This window comes from Chiloscyllium punctatum, chromosome 31, assembly GCF_047496795.1.
Source record: "Chiloscyllium punctatum isolate Juve2018m chromosome 31, sChiPun1.3, whole genome shotgun sequence".
NCBI classification, from domain to species: domain Eukaryota; kingdom Metazoa; phylum Chordata; class Chondrichthyes; order Orectolobiformes; family Hemiscylliidae; genus Chiloscyllium; species Chiloscyllium punctatum.
In genome coordinates, this window is record NC_092769.1 from 61,265,143 (window position 1) to 61,278,257 (window position 13,115).

At 42.4% G+C, this 13,115-nt stretch overlaps 8 non-coding genes across 8 annotated transcripts; all 8 read right to left on the reverse strand.

The window, feature by feature from the left end:
* Nucleotides 1–153: 153 nt before the first annotated feature.
* Nucleotides 154–226, reverse strand: trnar-acg (transfer RNA arginine (anticodon ACG)). The gene has a single exon. It is a non-coding gene; the product is annotated as a tRNA-Arg (tRNA).
* Nucleotides 227–1,930: 1,704 nt separating this feature from the next.
* On the reverse strand, nucleotides 1,931–2,003 carry trnar-acg (transfer RNA arginine (anticodon ACG)). The gene has a single exon. It is a non-coding gene; the product is annotated as a tRNA-Arg (tRNA).
* Nucleotides 2,004–3,707: 1,704 nt separating this feature from the next.
* trnar-acg (transfer RNA arginine (anticodon ACG)) lies at nucleotides 3,708–3,780 on the reverse strand. Its single transcript has one exon. It is a non-coding gene; the product is annotated as a tRNA-Arg (tRNA).
* Nucleotides 3,781–5,484: 1,704 nt separating this feature from the next.
* Nucleotides 5,485–5,557, reverse strand: trnar-acg (transfer RNA arginine (anticodon ACG)). Its single transcript has one exon. It is a non-coding gene; the product is annotated as a tRNA-Arg (tRNA).
* Nucleotides 5,558–7,261: 1,704 nt separating this feature from the next.
* Nucleotides 7,262–7,334, reverse strand: trnar-acg (transfer RNA arginine (anticodon ACG)). Its single transcript has one exon. It is a non-coding gene; the product is annotated as a tRNA-Arg (tRNA).
* A 1,704-nt stretch (nucleotides 7,335–9,038) lies between these two features.
* Nucleotides 9,039–9,111, reverse strand: trnar-acg (transfer RNA arginine (anticodon ACG)). Its single transcript has one exon. It is a non-coding gene; the product is annotated as a tRNA-Arg (tRNA).
* A 1,704-nt stretch (nucleotides 9,112–10,815) lies between these two features.
* On the reverse strand, nucleotides 10,816–10,888 carry trnar-acg (transfer RNA arginine (anticodon ACG)). Its single transcript has one exon. It is a non-coding gene; the product is annotated as a tRNA-Arg (tRNA).
* Nucleotides 10,889–12,592: 1,704 nt separating this feature from the next.
* On the reverse strand, nucleotides 12,593–12,665 carry trnar-acg (transfer RNA arginine (anticodon ACG)). The gene has a single exon. It is a non-coding gene; the product is annotated as a tRNA-Arg (tRNA).
* Between the last annotated feature and the right edge of the window lie 450 nt (nucleotides 12,666–13,115).

Here is a 13,115-nt window from a genome sequence, read left to right on the forward strand (position 1 = left end):
TTTTATTCTGTGTTGTTGGCTGATCTGTTATTTTGCCGCTTTCCTTGATTACTTTCTTTCATTTAATGTGAGAAAATTGCCCTTTTGTTATCCGCCTCCGTTGCAATTGAGGTTAATTTACAGGAGTGTGCTAAAGTGATTTCCAAGCGCACGCGCGCTAGGTAGGAGTCGAACCTACAATCTTCTGATCCGTAGTCAGACGCGTTATCCATTGCGCCACTAGCCCGCACGCTCAAGAGCCCCGTGTTAGGACGAGTCCCCTCTGCAATTCTTTGGTCTTGATGATGAAATGAGTGGCAATCGTCAATCGACAAGCTGAATATTCAGCAAGATCATCAGTTTCACTGCTTGACCTCGTTCACTTTGAAAGCTGATGAATTTCACCGAAAACTAAGAGCACACCTCACATTCAGATCACGTCTTCGCTAAGTCAGTTTACAAACTTCGAGGTTACAAAAAAAAACGCCAACTGCGGATGCTGGAAATCAGGAGCCAAGTCAGAAATTGCTGGGTAATTGGTCTGACAGCATGTGTGGAATGCAATCACACTTTAACGTTCGGGTCCGGAGATAAAGAGAAACTTCTTTCGCCAGAATGTGGTGAATCTGTGGAATTCATTGCCACAGAAGGCTCTCATTGGAGGAAGCCAGGCCATTGATTATATTTAAAACAGAGACAGAGACGTTATTGAGGAGCAAGGGAATCAAAGGTTAGGGGGAGAAAGCGGGAAAATGGGATTGGAAAACCTATCGGCCGTATTGGCGGAGCAGAATCGATGGGCTGAGTGGTATAATTTCTGCTCCTCTGTCTTATGGACGTTTCCTCAGAACGAGTTTGATTTCTGATTTTATTCCAGGATACAAAACCGATTTGAAGAGAAAATTAGAAAGTTTAGAAATGATGTGAACTTTACTTTTCAAAGCTTTTGATTTCTTTTCAGACTGTGCTGAGGAGTTGAATTGATTCCCAAAACCCACAGAAATTTACATGGCACTGTCAGAGTCAGATTCACCTATTAACCACATCTGGGTTGAAATCATTTTGATCATTCAAGTTTACTTTATTGGTAATAGAAGAAAGAGAACAGTACAACACAGGAATAGGCCCCAACACAGGAATTCCCTGTAATTCCTGATGAACGGCTTTTGCCCGAAACGTCGATTCTCTTGCTCTTCGGATGCTGTTCCTTTCCAGCACCACACTCTCGACAATGAACATTGTTCCCCAGAGTCCAATATAAAGCAGTGACCATTATTACATTATTCTCCAGAATCCAATGTAAAATATTGAGGATCATTTCCCAGACGAGAATTTAAAACAATTTTGCTGTCTAGGATTGTTCAATACGTTCGCAGAAGTTGTATGACTCTGATATTTTACTTGTAAATTCTGCGTCCGATGTACTCTCTCACACTAGCTGCCTGAGGAAGGAGCGGGGCGCTGGACTCTTGCACTTTCAGATAAACCTGTTGGACGACAACCTAGTGTTGTGTGATTTTTGACATTGTCCAATCCAGTCCAATGGCATCGTGGTTTGATGTCGGCGCGAACTGGGTAAAGATTGAAATATGGTAAAAACAATGACTGCAGATGCTGAAAACCAAATACTGGATTAGTGGTGCTGGAAGAGCACAGCAGTTCAGGCAGCATCAAACGAGCAGCGAAATCGACGTTTCGGGCAAAAGCCCTTCATCAGGAATGACTGAAATATGTCTTTTCAGTGAAAAGGGCATTTACCCTTCAGAATCAAAATTGCGTTGCTCATCATCTTAACTCATTTTATTCTGTGTTGTTGGCTGATCTGTTATTTTGCCGCTTTCCTTGATTACTTTCTTTCGTTTAATGTGAGAAAATTGCCCTTTTGTTATCCGCCTCCGTTGTCATTGAGGTTAATTTACAGGAGTGTGCTAAAGTGATTTCCAAGCGCACGCGAGCTAGGTAGGAGTCGAACCTACAATCTTCTGATCCGTAGTCAGACACGTTATCCATTGCGCCACTAGCCCGCACGCTCAAAAGTCACTTGTTAGGACGAGTCCCCTCTGCAATTCTTTGGTCTTGATGATGAAATGAGTGGCAATCGTCAATCGACAAGCTGAATATTCAGCAAGATCATCAGTTTCACTGCTTGACCTCGTTCACTTTGAAAGCTGATGAATTTCACCGAAAACTAAGAGCACACCTCACATTCAGATCACGTCTTCGCTAAGTCAGTTTACAAACTTCGAGGTTACCAAAAAAAACGCCAACTGCGGATGCTGGAAATCAGGAGCCAAGTCAGAAATTGCTGGGTAATTGGTCTGACAGCATGTGTGGAATGAAATCACACTTTAACGTTCGGGTCCGGAGATAAAGAGAAACTTCTTTCGCCAGAATGTGGTGAATCTGTGGAATTCATTGCCACAGAAGGCTCTCATTGGAGGAAGCCAGGCCATTGATTATATTTAAAACAGAGACAGAGACGTTATTGAGGAGCAAGGGAATCAAAGGTTAGGGGGAGAAAGCGGGAAAATGGGATTGGAAAACCTATCGGCCGTATTGGCGGAGCAGAATCGATGGGCTGAGTGGCATAATTTCTGCTCCTCTGTCTTATGGACGTTTCCTCAGAACCAGTTTGATTTCTGATTTTATTCCAGGATACAAAACCGATTTGAAGAGAAAATTAGAAAGTTTAGAAATGATGTGAACTTTACTTTTCAAAGCTTTTGATTTCTTTTCAGACTGTGCTGAGTAGTTGAATTGATTCCCAAAACCCACAGAAATTTACATGGCACTGTCAGAGTCAGATTCACCTATTAACCACATCTGGGTTGAAATCATTTTGATCATTCAAGTTTACTTTATTGGTAATAGAAGAAAGAGAACAGTACAACACAGGAATAGGCCCCAACACAGGAATTCCCTGTAATTCCTGATGAACGGCTTTTGCCCGAAACGTCGATTCTCTTGCTCTTCGGATGCTGTTCCTTTCCAGCACCACACTCTCGACAATGAACATTGTTCCCCAGAGTCCAATATAAAGCAGTGACCATTATTACATTATTCTCCAGAATCCAATGTAAAATATTGAGGATCATTTCCCAGACGAGAATTTAAAACAATTTTGCTGTCTAGGATTGTTCAATACGTTCGCAGAAGTTGTATGACTCTGATATTTTACTTGTAAATTCTGCGTCCGATGTACTCTCTCACACTAGCTGCCTGAGGAAGGAGCGGGGCGCTGGACTCTTGCACTTTCAGATAAACCTGTTGGACGACAACCTAGTGTTGTGTGATTTTTGACATTGTCCAATCCAGTCCAATGGCATCGTGGTTTGATGTCGGCGCGAACTGGGTAAAGATTGAAATATGGTAAAAACAATGACTGCAGATGCTGAAAACCAAATACTGGATTAGTGGTGCTGGAAGAGCACAGCAGTTCAGGCAGCATCAAACGAGCAGCGAAATCGACGTTTCGGGCAAAAGCCCTTCATCAGGAATGACTGAAATATGTCTTTTCAGTGAAAAGGGCATTTACCCTTCAGAATCAAAATTGCGTTGCTCATCATCTTAACTCATTTTATTCTGTGTTGTTGGCTGATCTGTTATTTTGCCGCTTTCCTTGATTACTTTCTTTCGTTTAATGTGAGAAAATTGCCCTTTTGTTATCCGCCTCCGTTGTCATTGAGGTTAATTTACAGGAGTGTGCTAAAGTGATTTCCAAGCGCACGCGAGCTAGGTAGGAGTCGAACCTACAATCTTCTGATCCGTAGTCAGACACGTTATCCATTGCGCCACTAGCCCGCACGCTCAAAAGTCACTTGTTAGGACGAGTCCCCTCTGCAATTCTTTGGTCTTGATGATGAAATGAGTGGCAATCGTCAATCGACAAGCTGAATATTCAGCAAGATCATCAGTTTCACTGCTTGACCTCGTTCACTTTGAAAGCTGATGAATTTCACCGAAAACTAAGAGCACACCTCACATTCAGATCACGTCTTCGCTAAGTCAGTTTACAAACTTCGAGGTTACAAAAAAAAACGCCAACTGCGGATGCTGGAAATCAGGAGCCAAGTCAGAAATTGCTGGGTAATTGGTCTGACAGCATGTGTGGAATGCAATCACACTTTAACGTTCGGGTCCGGAGATAAAGAGAAACTTCTTTCGCCAGAATGTGGTGAATCTGTGGAATTCATTGCCACAGAAGGCTCTCATTGGAGGAAGCCAGGCCATTGATTATATTTAAAACAGAGACAGAGACGTTATTGAGGAGCAAGGGAATCAAAGGTTAGGGGGAGAAAGCGGGAAAATGGGATTGGAAAACCTATCGGCCGTATTGGCGGAGCAGAATCGATGGGCGGAGTGGTATAATTTCTGCTCCTCTGTCTTATGGACGTTTCCTCAGAACGAGTTTGATTTCTGATTTTATTCCAGGATACAAAACCGATTTGAAGAGAAAATTAGAAAGTTTAGAAATGATGTGAACTTTACTTTTCAAAGCTTTTGATTTCTTTTCAGACTGTGCTGAGGAGTTGAATTGATTCCCAAAACCCACAGAAATTTACATGACACTGTCAGAGTCAGATTCACCTATTAACCACATCTGGGTTGAAATCATTTTGATCATTCAAGTTTATTTTATTGGTAATAGAAGAAAGAGAACAGTACAACACAGGAATAGGCCCCAACACAGGAATTCCCTGTAATTCCTGATGAACGGCTTTTGCCCGAAACGTCGATTCTCTTGCTCTTCGGATGCTGTTCCTTTCCAGCACCACACTCTCGACAATGAACATTGTTCCCCAGAGTCCAATATAAAGCAGTGACCATTATTACATTATTCTCCAGAATCCAATGTAAAATATTGAGGATCATTTCCCAGACGAGAATTTAAAACAATTTTGCTGTCTAGGATTGTTCAATACGTTCGCAGAAGTTGTATGACTCTGATATTTTACTTGTAAATTCTGCGTCCGATGTACTCTCTCACACTAGCTGCCTGAGGAAGGAGCGGGGCGCTGGACTCTTGCACTTTCAGATAAACCTGTTGGACGACAACCTAGTGTTGTGTGATTTTTGACATTGTCCAATCCAGTCCAATGGCATCGTGGTTTGATGTCGGCGGGAACTGGGTAAAGATTGAAATATGGTAAAAACAATGACTGCAGATGCTGAAAACCAAATACTGGATTAGTGGTGCTGGAAGAGCACAGCAGTTCAGGCAGCATCAAACGAGCAGCGAAATCGACGTTTCGGGCAAAAGCCCTTCATCAGGAATGACTGAAATATGTCTTTTCAGTGAAAAGGGCATTTACCCTTCAGAATCAAAATTGCGTTGTTCATCATCTTAACTCATTTTATTCTGTGTTGTTGGCTGATCTGTTATTTTGCCGCTTTCCTTGATTACTTTCTTTCATTTAATGTGAGAAAATTGCCCTTTTGTTATCCGCCTCCGTTGCAATTGAGGTTAATTTACAGGAGTGTGCTAAAGTGATTTCCAAGCGCACGCGAGCTAGGTAGGAGTCGAACCTACAATCTTCTGATCCGTAGTCAGACGCGTTATCCATTGCGCCACTAGCCCGCACGCTCAAGAGCCCCGTGTTAGGATGAGTCCCCTCTGCAATTCTTTGGTCTTGATGATGAAATGAGTGGCAATCGTCAATCGACAAGCTGAATATTCAGCAAGATCATCAGTTTCACTGCTTGACCTCGTTCACTTTGAAAGCTGATGAATTTCACCGAAAACTAAGAGCACACCTCACATTCAGATCACGTCTTCGCTAAGTCAGTTTACAAACTTCGAGGTTACAAAAAAAAACGCCAACTGCGGATGCTGGAAATCAGGAGCCAAGTCAGAAATTGCTGGGTAATTGGTCTGACAGCATGTGTGGAATGCAATCACACTTTAACGTTCGGGTCCGGAGATAAAGAGAAACTTCTTTCGCCAGAATGTGGTGAATCTGTGGAATTCATTGCCACAGAAGGCTCTCATTGGAGGAAGCCAGGCCATTGATTATATTTAAAACAGAGACAGAGACGTTATTGAGGAGCAAGGGAATCAAAGGTTAGGGGGAGAAAGCGGGAAAATGGGATTGGAAAACCTATCGGCCGTATTGGCGGAGCAGAATCGATGGGCTGAGTGGTATAATTTCTGCTCCTCTGTCTTATGGACGTTTCCTCAGAACGAGTTTGATTTCTGATTTTATTCCAGGATACAAAACCGATTTGAAGAGAAAATTAGAAAGTTTAGAAATGATGTGAACTTTACTTTTCAAAGCTTTTGATTTCTTTTCAGACTGTGCTGAGGAGTTGAATTGATTCCCAAAACCCACAGAAATTTACATGGCACTGTCAGAGTCAGATTCACCTATTAACCACATCTGGGTTGAAATCATTTTGATCATTCAAGTTTACTTTATTGGTAATAGAAGAAAGAGAACAGTACAACACAGGAATAGGCCCCAACACAGGAATTCCCTGTAATTCCTGATGAACGGCTTTTGCCCGAAACGTCGATTCTCTTGCTCTTCGGATGCTGTTCCTTTCCAGCACCACACTCTCGACAATGAACATTGTTCCCCAGAGTCCAATATAAAGCAGTGACCATTATTACATTATTCTCCAGAATCCAATGTAAAATATTGAGGATCATTTCCCAGACGAGAATTTAAAACAATTTTGCTGTCTAGGATTGTTCAATACGTTCGCAGAAGTTGTATGACTCTGATATTTTACTTGTAAATTCTGCGTCCGATGTACTCTCTCACACTAGCTGCCTGAGGAAGGAGCGGGGCGCTGGACTCTTGCACTTTCAGATAAACCTGTTGGACGACAACCTAGTGTTGTGTGATTTTTGACATTGTCCAATCCAGTCCAATGGCATCGTGGTTTGATGTCGGCGGGAACTGGGTAAAGATTGAAATATGGTAAAAACAATGACTGCAGATGCTGAAAACCAAATACTGGATTAGTGGTGCTGGAAGAGCACAGCAGTTCAGGCAGCATCAAACGAGCAGCGAAATCGACGTTTCGGGCAAAAGCCCTTCATCAGGAATGACTGAAATATGTCTTTTCAGTGAAAAGGGCATTTACCCTTCAGAATCAAAATTGCGTTGTTCATCATCTTAACTCATTTTATTCTGTGTTGTTGGCTGATCTGTTATTTTGCCGCTTTCCTTGATTACTTTCTTTCATTTAATGTGAGAAAATTGCCCTTTTGTTATCCGCCTCCGTTGCAATTGAGGTTAATTTACAGGAGTGTGCTAAAGTGATTTCCAAGCGCACGCGAGCTAGGTAGGAGTCGAACCTACAATCTTCTGATCCGTAGTCAGACGCGTTATCCATTGCGCCACTAGCCCGCACGCTCAAGAGCCCCGTGTTAGGATGAGTCCCCTCTGCAATTCTTTGGTCTTGATGATGAAATGAGTGGCAATCGTCAATCGACAAGCTGAATATTCAGCAAGATCATCAGTTTCACTGCTTGACCTCGTTCACTTTGAAAGCTGATGAATTTCACCGAAAACTAAGAGCACACCTCACATTCAGATCACGTCTTCGCTAAGTCAGTTTACAAACTTCGAGGTTACAAAAAAAAACGCCAACTGCGGATGCTGGAAATCAGGAGCCAAGTCAGAAATTGCTGGGTAATTGGTCTGACAGCATGTGTGGAATGCAATCACACTTTAACGTTCGGGTCCGGAGATAAAGAGAAACTTCTTTCGCCAGAATGTGGTGAATCTGTGGAATTCATTGCCACAGAAGGCTCTCATTGGAGGAAGCCAGGCCATTGATTATATTTAAAACAGAGACAGAGACGTTATTGAGGAGCAAGGGAATCAAAGGTTAGGGGGAGAAAGCGGGAAAATGGGATTGGAAAACCTATCGGCCGTATTGGCGGAGCAGAATCGATGGGCTGAGTGGTATAATTTCTGCTCCTCTGTCTTATGGACGTTTCCTCAGAACGAGTTTGATTTCTGATTTTATTCCAGGATACAAAACCGATTTGAAGAGAAAATTAGAAAGTTTAGAAATGATGTGAACTTTACTTTTCAAAGCTTTTGATTTCTTTTCAGACTGTGCTGAGGAGTTGAATTGATTCCCAAAACCCACAGAAATTTACATGGCACTGTCAGAGTCAGATTCACCTATTAACCACATCTGGGTTGAAATCATTTTGATCATTCAAGTTTACTTTATTGGTAATAGAAGAAAGAGAACAGTACAACACAGGAATAGGCCCCAACACAGGAATTCCCTGTAATTCCTGATGAACGGCTTTTGCCCGAAACGTCGATTCTCTTGCTCTTCGGATGCTGTTCCTTTCCAGCACCACACTCTCGACAATGAACATTGTTCCCCAGAGTCCAATATAAAGCAGTGACCATTATTACATTATTCTCCAGAATCCAATGTAAAATATTGAGGATCATTTCCCAGACGAGAATTTAAAACAATTTTGCTGTCTAGGATTGTTCAATACGTTCGCAGAAGTTGTATGACTCTGATATTTTACTTGTAAATTCTGCGTCCGATGTACTCTCTCACACTAGCTGCCTGAGGAAGGAGCGGGGCGCTGGACTCTTGCACTTTCAGATAAACCTGTTGGACGACAACCTAGTGTTGTGTGATTTTTGACATTGTCCAATCCAGTCCAATGGCATCGTGGTTTGATGTCGGCGGGAACTGGGTAAAGATTGAAATATGGTAAAAACAATGACTGCAGATGCTGAAAACCAAATACTGGATTAGTGGTGCTGGAAGAGCACAGCAGTTCAGGCAGCATCAAACGAGCAGCGAAATCGACGTTTCGGGCAAAAGCCCTTCATCAGGAATGACTGAAATATGTCTTTTCAGTGAAAAGGGCATTTACCCTTCAGAATCAAAATTGCGTTGTTCATCATCTTAACTCATTTTATTCTGTGTTGTTGGCTGATCTGTTATTTTGCCGCTTTCCTTGATTACTTTCTTTCATTTAATGTGAGAAAATTGCCCTTTTGTTATCCGCCTCCGTTGCAATTGAGGTTAATTTACAGGAGTGTGCTAAAGTGATTTCCAAGCGCACGCGAGCTAGGTAGGAGTCGAACCTACAATCTTCTGATCCGTAGTCAGACGCGTTATCCATTGCGCCACTAGCCCGCACGCTCAAGAGCCCCGTGTTAGGACGAGTCCCCTCTGCAATTCTTTGGTCTTGATGATGAAATGAGTGGCAATCGTCAATCGACAAGCTGAATATTCAGCAAGATCATCAGTTTCACTGCTTGACCTCGTTCACTTTGAAAGCTGATGAATTTCACCGAAAACTAAGAGCACACCTCACATTCAGATCACGTCTTCGCTAAGTCAGTTTACAAACTTCGAGGTTACAAAAAAAAACGCCAACTGCGGATGCTGGAAATCAGGAGCCAAGTCAGAAATTGCTGGGTAATTGGTCTGACAGCATGTGTGGAATGCAATCACACTTTAACGTTCGGGTCCGGAGATAAAGAGAAACTTCTTTCGCCAGAATGTGGTGAATCTGTGGAATTCATTGCCACAGAAGGCTCTCATTGGAGGAAGCCAGGCCATTGATTATATTTAAAACAGAGACAGAGACGTTATTGAGGAGCAAGGGAATCAAAGGTTAGGGGGAGAAAGCGGGAAAATGGGATTGGAAAACCTATCGGCCGTATTGGCGGAGCAGAATCGATGGGCTGAGTGGTATAATTTCTGCTCCTCTGTCTTATGGACGTTTCCTCAGAACGAGTTTGATTTCTGATTTTATTCCAGGATACAAAACCGATTTGAAGAGAAAATTAGAAAGTTTAGAAATGATGTGAACTTTACTTTTCAAAGCTTTTGATTTCTTTTCAGACTGTGCTGAGGAGTTGAATTGATTCCCAAAACCCACAGAAATTTACATGGCACTGTCAGAGTCAGATTCACCTATTAACCACATCTGGGTTGAAATCATTTTGATCATTCAAGTTTACTTTATTGGTAATAGAAGAAAGAGAACAGTACAACACAGGAATAGGCCCCAACACAGGAATTCCCTGTAATTCCTGATGAACGGCTTTTGCCCGAAACGTCGATTCTCTTGCTCTTCGGATGCTGTTCCTTTCCAGCACCACACTCTCGACAATGAACATTGTTCCCCAGAGTCCAATATAAAGCAGTGACCATTATTACATTATTCTCCAGAATCCAATGTAAAATATTGAGGATCATTTCCCAGACGAGAATTTAAAACAATTTTGCTGTCTAGGATTGTTCAATACGTTCGCAGAAGTTGTATGACTCTGATATTTTACTTGTAAATTCTGCGTCCGATGTACTCTCTCACACTAGCTGCCTGAGGAAGGAGCGGGGCGCTGGACTCTTGCACTTTCAGATAAACCTGTTGGACGACAACCTAGTGTTGTGTGATTTTTGACATTGTCCAATCCAGTCCAATGGCATCGTGGTTTGATGTCGGCGCGAACTGGGTAAAGATTGAAATATGGTAAAAACAATGACTGCAGATGCTGAAAACCAAATACTGGATTAGTGGTGCTGGAAGAGCACAGCAGTTCAGGCAGCATCAAACGAGCAGCGAAATCGACGTTTCGGGCAAAAGCCCTTCATCAGGAATGACTGAAATATGTCTTTTCAGTGAAAAGGGCATTTACCCTTCAGAATCAAAATTGCGTTGCTCATCATCTTAACTCATTTTATTCTGTGTTGTTGGCTGATCTGTTATTTTGCCGCTTTCCTTGATTACTTTCTTTCGTTTAATGTGAGAAAATTGCCCTTTTGTTATCCGCCTCCGTTGTCATTGAGGTTAATTTACAGGAGTGTGCTAAAGTGATTTCCAAGCGCACGCGAGCTAGGTAGGAGTCGAACCTACAATCTTCTGATCCGTAGTCAGACACGTTATCCATTGCGCCACTAGCCCGCACGCTCAAAAGTCACTTGTTAGGACGAGTCCCCTCTGCAATTCTTTGGTCTTGATGATGAAATGAGTGGCAATCGTCAATCGACAAGCTGAATATTCAGCAAGATCATCAGTTTCACTGCTTGACCTCGTTCACTTTGAAAGCTGATGAATTTCACCGAAAACTAAGAGCACACCTCACATTCAGATCACGTCTTCGCTAAGTCAGTTTACAAACTTCGAGGTTACCAAAAAAAACGCCAACTGCGGATGCTGGAAATCAGGAGCCAAGTCAGAAATTGCTGGGTAATTGGTCTGACAGCATGTGTGGAATGAAATCACACTTTAACGTTCGGGTCCGGAGATAAAGAGAAACTTCTTTCGCCAGAATGTGGTGAATCTGTGGAATTCATTGCCACAGAAGGCTCTCATTGGAGGAAGCCAGGCCATTGATTATATTTAAAACAGAGACAGAGACGTTATTGAGGAGCAAGGGAATCAAAGGTTAGGGGGAGAAAGCGGGAAAATGGGATTGGAAAACCTATCGGCCGTATTGGCGGAGCAGAATCGATGGGCTGAGTGGCATAATTTCTGCTCCTCTGTCTTATGGACGTTTCCTCAGAACCAGTTTGATTTCTGATTTTATTCCAGGATACAAAACCGATTTGAAGAGAAAATTAGAAAGTTTAGAAATGATGTGAACTTTACTTTTCAAAGCTTTTGATTTCTTTTCAGACTGTGCTGAGTAGTTGAATTGATTCCCAAAACCCACAGAAATTTACATGGCACTGTCAGAGTCAGATTCACCTATTAACCACATCTGGGTTGAAATCATTTTGATCATTCAAGTTTACTTTATTGGTAATAGAAGAAAGAGAACAGTACAACACAGGAATAGGCCCCAACACAGGAATTCCCTGTAATTCCTGATGAACGGCTTTTGCCCGAAACGTCGATTCTCTTGCTCTTCGGATGCTGTTCCTTTCCAGCACCACACTCTCGACAATGAACATTGTTCCCCAGAGTCCAATATAAAGCAGTGACCATTATTACATTATTCTCCAGAATCCAATGTAAAATATTGAGGATCATTTCCCAGACGAGAATTTAAAACAATTTTGCTGTCTAGGATTGTTCAATACGTTCGCAGAAGTTGTATGACTCTGATATTTTACTTGTAAATTCTGCGTCCGATGTACTCTCTCACACTAGCTGCCTGAGGAAGGAGCGGGGCGCTGGACTCTTGCACTTTCAGATAAACCTGTTGGACGACAACCTAGTGTTGTGTGATTTTTGACATTGTCCAATCCAGTCCAATGGCATCGTGGTTTGATGTCGGCGCGAACTGGGTAAAGATTGAAATATGGTAAAAACAATGACTGCAGATGCTGAAAACCAAATACTGGATTAGTGGTGCTGGAAGAGCACAGCAGTTCAGGCAGCATCAAACGAGCAGCGAAATCGACGTTTCGGGCAAAAGCCCTTCATCAGGAATGACTGAAATATGTCTTTTCAGTGAAAAGGGCATTTACCCTTCAGAATCAAAATTGCGTTGCTCATCATCTTAACTCATTTTATTCTGTGTTGTTGGCTGATCTGTTATTTTGCCGCTTTCCTTGATTACTTTCTTTCGTTTAATGTGAGAAAATTGCCCTTTTGTTATCCGCCTCCGTTGTCATTGAGGTTAATTTACAGGAGTGTGCTAAAGTGATTTCCAAGCGCACGCGAGCTAGGTAGGAGTCGAACCTACAATCTTCTGATCCGTAGTCAGACACGTTATCCATTGCGCCACTAGCCCGCACGCTCAAAAGTCACTTGTTAGGACGAGTCCCCTCTGCAATTCTTTGGTCTTGATGATGAAATGAGTGGCAATCGTCAATCGACAAGCTGAATATTCAGCAAGATCATCAGTTTCACTGCTTGACCTCGTTCACTTTGAAAGCTGATGAATTTCACCGAAAACTAAGAGCACACCTCACATTCAGATCACGTCTTCGCTAAGTCAGTTTACAAACTTCGAGGTTACAAAAAAAAACGCCAACTGCGGATGCTGGAAATCAGGAGCCAAGTCAGAAATTGCTGGGTAATTGGTCTGACAGCATGTGTGGAATGCAATCACACTTTAACGTTCGGGTCCGGAGATAAAGAGAAACTTCTTTCGCCAGAATGTGGTGAATCTGTGGAATTCATTGCCACAGAAGGCTCTCATTGGAGGAAGCCAGGCCATTGATTATATTTAAAACAGAGA